This window comes from Abramis brama (genome assembly GCF_963993115.1).
Source record: "Abramis brama genome assembly, chromosome: 20".
NCBI classification, from domain to species: Eukaryota; Metazoa; Chordata; class Actinopteri; order Cypriniformes; family Leuciscidae; genus Abramis; species Abramis brama.
The window spans coordinates 8,817,888-8,823,901 of NC_139982.1; the positions used below are offsets into that span (position 1 = coordinate 8,817,888).

Below are 6,014 nucleotides of genomic sequence, written 5' to 3' on the forward strand. Positions count from 1 at the left end.
TGCGCTATTCAAACGCAAATGACTGAGGCATCCATGCAAACTGTGAACGCCACCATATCAGCTCGAGAAAACACATCAAGTTTAATCAGATCATTGTACTTGTTTACACCGTCTCGCAGCGTTGTGAGGAATAATACTATCGTAATAATAATAATGGAAAATGTACCTCAAAAGTGCTGGTATTTTGAGGAGCAACAGATTCAGCTGAGCTGAGTTTTTTTCATTCTCAAGTGAATCGCGTTTCTGTGTGTGAATGAATGAACGGCAGAGATGCGCGCTGTTTACCACTCGCAAAAAGACGGTTTAAATTTGAATCGCGTTTCTGTGTGTGAATGAATGATTTTATTAGTGACAAATTTGGGGAGAGGATACATATTCCAAAACGGAAAATACAGTATGAGAATTAACTGCACAATTACCAGACATGTTTTCCTTGGATTTTATACAATTTGCAAGCACAATTTGTGGAAAAAATAAAAAAATAAATTGAGATGCTTCCAACTGTGAACCAATTTTGTAGAATATATATATATATATATATATATATATATATAAATATATATATATTGCTCTTGCATTCTTTCTTGTGGCTCAGTGACACGCCTGAATTTATGGCTCATTATGTATGCGGGCCCCATTGTCTCCTCAGGTGTGAACCACTCAATATTCATGATGGTGTTGGATTGTTGACGCCCCTGCGCATATTGCCTTTCCAAACAGAAAGTGTCTTACAAAATTTAAATCAATGTATTGTTTTATGTGAATGATTAGACAGGAGGATTTTCACATCATTTTGAAGAAAAAATGTGGACAACATCCATTAGTCAAAAGTCTTATTGACACATATTTTGTATGTGTTTTGTGGCCTTATTTCAGAAACTTTAGTTTTTAGTTTTTTCAATAACCATGCATAAACATTATTCTCTCAAAAATACAAGCATGTACATACATGTTGCTCACATGTTATGGTAGCCCTGTTTGTGCTAAATACAGTGTAATTACACCTTTGCCATTAATATGTTTATAAGCAACTGAAAAAAGCACAAATGTCAGGGCATGTCAGAACATCTCAAAGACCCCAAAAACAACTTAGACCCCAGAGGGTTAATAATGACTGAATCAATAATATGTATGATTCTGTCAATAGACTCTTCAGAAATGTGTGTATAATAGCTTGGCATTTCACAACATAAGGAAGTTGTTTGATAATGTGTTTGTGACTGATCTACAGTCTTCAGGATAATGATTTAAATAGAGAGAGTCACTTTGCATTGTCAGCACATGCTTCAGTGCTCTGAGAGTGTTTATAGTGCTGTGAGTTTAACACTTCATGACTGAGAGCAGAACAGAACACAATCTTCATCATCACACAAGACTAAACTACAGCAATGAACACAATCAACATCTTCATCTGGACCATTGCACTGTTTATTCAAGGTAAGATGTAAAAACTGACTCTGGTTTTTGTGTTGTATGATGTTGTATGGTTTTGGTGTTTTGGTGTTTGGTGTTGGTGATGTAGAAGTATATGATGATAATAGTTTTAAACACTAATAGTTTTTCTTTTCTCTTCTTCAGAATCTAGAGGAGTGACTCTGACTCAACCTGAATTTAAAACTGTCCAACAGAGTCAAACAGCAACAATAGAGTGTCATATGGATGTAGGACTATACAGCGATGACTTAGCCTGGTATCAGCAGAAACCTGGAGAAGCTCCTAAACTCCTGATTCATGACATAAACAGCCGTTATACTGGAACTCCATCTAGATTCAGTGGCAGTGGATCTGACTATGGCAGTGATTTTACTCTGACCATCAGTGGAGTCCAGACTGAAGATACAGGAGAGTATTACTGTCAGAGTTTACACAAGATCAGTGGTAGCTGGGTGTTCACACAGTGATAAAGAGTCGTACAAAAACCTCTGTCAGTCAGACGTCACAGTGACTGCACTGATACAGCTGAGAGAAACTGCAGCTGCTGATGGAGGATCACAAACTACACAATGAATGTTTAGCAAAGTTTCTAAAAACTTAAAAAAAATAAATATAAATGTATCTGTAGTAATGTATTTGATATGAAATAAGAGTTAGTGCTGATATTGATTATGGCACTGGGATGTTTTATTGTTAGTGTTTCAGATCACAGTATGAGAGCGATGCGGAGTGAAGCAGTGTTTTCTTTCATCAGTGGTCATGGAAATAATATACATACTAACTAATCAGATTTTGTCTGAAAGGAAAGTTAGAAAGTTATTGCTTACAGAACTGTTAAAGTAATATCACATTCACAGTCGTGCTGCTCTTCATGTCTATGGTAGAATCACAGGCGTGCTGATATTCAGTATAACTGCACTCTTGATCATGTGACACTGATTTGACACTGACACTGGTTTGTGGGGAAGAAGGATGGTTCTCTGCGACCGTGTATTGATTACCGAAGGTTGAACAACATCATATTTATAAGCTGTAAATTCATATTTCACCTGTTCTCCCATCTTGATTCTAATTTACTTTCTTTATTACAGATTTAAAACCTGTCTGCAGCAGTCCACAGAATAGACGCTGCCAGCAAACCCATAACTGCTTTTGGAGATGAATGCGAACTCAAAACATGCACCATAGCAGACAACACAGGAAATATTTCCTTGTGGGACAAACACATTCATCTAGTTGAAGTAAACCGCTCATACAATTTCACAAACCTTTCAACCCGTATCTTCAACAGTACCCTAAACTTGACAACAACCTCACAAACCACCATAACTCATAACTCACCATACAAACCCCGATTGCATCCATTTCTCCACACACCAGTCAACAAGAACAACCTCCACTACTACAGATCACAGGAGAGATTGAAGGGGCTGTGATAAACCAATCAAACAAATGCCCAAAATGCAACTTCAACTCCTCAACAGGTAACCTTGAAACAAACTTTCCACCGCTGCAAATTATGCAAAGTAAACCGAAAAGCAACCACCTACATCAGCACATGCAGCGGACTACTGACTTTAACACACCCACCGAAGCAGTAGAGCTAACCATAACCAACTCTGTCCTGAGACAGCTTTTTAAAAAGCTAAAGGACATAAATGCAATGGATGCAGTTGACGTTTAAGAATATTTATTGACTGCCGGGCCTCTGACAGTTACATATACTGCTGAAAAACATATTACAGACCTCACGGAAACCAAACAAGACCTCTCCTCCAAATCAATCCCTACATTGCCACAAAGCCAACCTGCAACAACCAGTGACCAACCTAACATAACCCAGTCCACTTCAACCAGTGACCAACCTAACGTAACCCAGTCAACTACAACCAGTGACCAACCTAACGTAACCCAGTCCACTACAACCAGTGACCAATCTAACAAGTCAACAACATCCTGGAACGACCAACCTTCAACCTCTGACCCACCTGCATTTCCTCCTGACCCAAAACTCCACAAAAACGTCCTGCTAACAACAAGTGTCCAACACCACAAAAGATTAAAAAAAACGACTGAAACCCGAAGAGTCCTTACTATGACCGTTGACAATGAACCGGCTCTAGAAGACATCACACAGATGTTTGTGGAAAGTTAAACACTCCACCACAATATACATGACACATATATCACACATATACACACATACCTGTTTTAATGTAATGCATTATAAATATGTTGTTATATTTTTCCTGTGTTAAAGTTTAGTCAAATGTTTTATTCTACTTTTCCACTATTAGTATTTAAAGTTTGTTTCCTTCCTGTTCACATATTGTTATGTTATACACTACAATGTAAAATGTTACATTATTTACATTGGTTATGTTACATAAAAAGTTAAACTAAATACATACCACTGCTTCTTTAACATGTTACTTTCTGTGCTTCCGTGTTTCTCAACCCTGTCCTGGTGACCCCTCACCACTGCACAAGTCTCCCTCACATAACACACCTGATTCAACTTATCAGCTCATTAGTACAGATTGCAAGACTTGAATTGGGTGTGTCTCATGAGAAAGACATAGGTAGATTTATGAATACCTGCAAAAATTAAATTTTTTAATCATTCTTTGCATTTGCAGTCTATTCAAATTCATGATATATATATATATATATATATATATATATCTATATATATATATATATATATATATATATATATATATATAATATAATATGATGAAATAGGTCGTTTTTAAGTCTCAGGTTATAAAGGCTGTTTTACATTTTACACAAACCCTGGTTTACTCCAACAAACATAAGTTTTGTTTGATAGAAACAACACCCTCATCAGTTTTTGGTTTAATTTACTATAATCAGTCCTTCCAGAAAAATGCGGAGTTTTTTTGTGATTGTTGCCGCATAATCAAAAATCCTTGATTATGCGGCACATTCATGCACATTATCTTTAGGTCATGTTCCAAGAACATTTAAATTGGCAGTTATAAAACCACATTTATTAAGAAACCACAATTAGATCATAATAACCTAGCAAATTATAGACCCATTTCAAATCTTCCATTTATGTCTAAAATATTAGAAAAAGTGGTGTCCGCTCAACTGGGCTCTTTCTTGCAAGGAAATGATATCTATGAAAAGTTTCAGTCAGGATTCAGGCCGCATCATAGCACTGAAACTGCGCTCGTTAAAATCACAAATGATTTACTCTTAGCTTCTGACCAAGGCTGGATCTCAATACTAGTTTTACTTGATCTAAGTGCTGCGTTCGATACTATAGATCATACAATACTCTTAGGTCGACTACAAAATTATACTGGTGTTCAAGGACAAGCATTAAGCTGGTTCAAATCATACCTATCTGACCGCTACCATTTTGTCTATTTAAATGGAGAAAAATCATAACTCCAGTAAACTATGGAGTGCCGCAGGGATCTGTGTTAGGCCCTCTATCAATATATATGATGCCACTTGGAAATATTATAAGGAAACATGGAATTAGTTTCCATTGTTATGCTGATGACACTCAAATATATATTTCATCACGGCTGGATGAAAACGCTAAATTATCCAAATTGACAGAGTGTGTTAAAGATATAAAAGACTGGATGATGCGTAATTTTCTTTTATTAAATCCAGACAAGACAGAGGTACTAATCATCGGTTCAAAAAAACCGCCCACAAAACCTCTCACAATACAACTTTAACATAGTAGGATGTCCTGTTACTTTATCCTCTACAGTAAAATACCTGGGTGTTATACTCGATTGCAACCTGTCTTTTGAAAATCATATTTCATATGTTACAAAAACAGCCTTTTTCCACCTTAGAAACATTGCTAAGCTACGTAATATGCTATCAGTTTCTGACGCAAAAAAGTTAGTTCATGCATTCATGACCTCAAGACTAGATTACTGTAATGCTTTATTAGCTGGTTTTCCTGCAACCTCAATAAACAAGCTACAGTTAGTCCAAAATGCAGCCGCTAGAGTTCTTACTAGATCAAGAAAATATGATCATATAACACCGATTTTATCATCTCTGCATTGGTTACCTATAAAGTTCCGTATTAATTACAAGGTATTGCTACTTACTTATAAAGCCCTAAACGGCTTAGCTCCAGTCTATTTAACGGATCTTCTATCGCCCTATAATCCATCGCGCTCTTTAAGATCACTAAATTCGAGGCTTTTGGTCATACCTAGGATATCCAGATCCACTAAAGGAGGGAGAGCATTTTCACATTTAGCTCCAAAACTCTGAAATAGTCTTCCTGATACTGTTCGTTGCTCAGACTCGCTCTCCCAGTTTAAAACTAGATTAAAGACGCATCTCTTCAGCCAGGCATTCATATAATATTTTTAATCTTACAGTTCAAACTACAATCCGGTCTCTAGTTCATAAACACAAGAGGAGAACTGGCCCCCGACTGAGCCTGGGTTCTCGCAAGGTTTTTTTTTTTCTCCATTAGGTCACCTGATGGAGTTTCAGGTCACCATTAGGTCACTTGCCACTGTTGCCTTTGGCTTGCTCAGTTGGGGATATTTTGGGGATATTTAATTTAA

At 36.8% G+C, this 6,014-nt stretch overlaps 1 gene segment (V, D, J or C); it reads left to right on the forward strand.

The window, feature by feature from the left end:
* Nucleotides 1–1,307: 1,307 nt before the first annotated feature.
* LOC311071492 (immunoglobulin kappa variable 3D-20-like) lies at nucleotides 1,308–3,835 on the forward strand. The segment is given in 2 exons: nucleotides 1,308–1,437; nucleotides 1,579–3,835.
* Nucleotides 3,836–6,014: the final 2,179 nt, after the last annotated feature.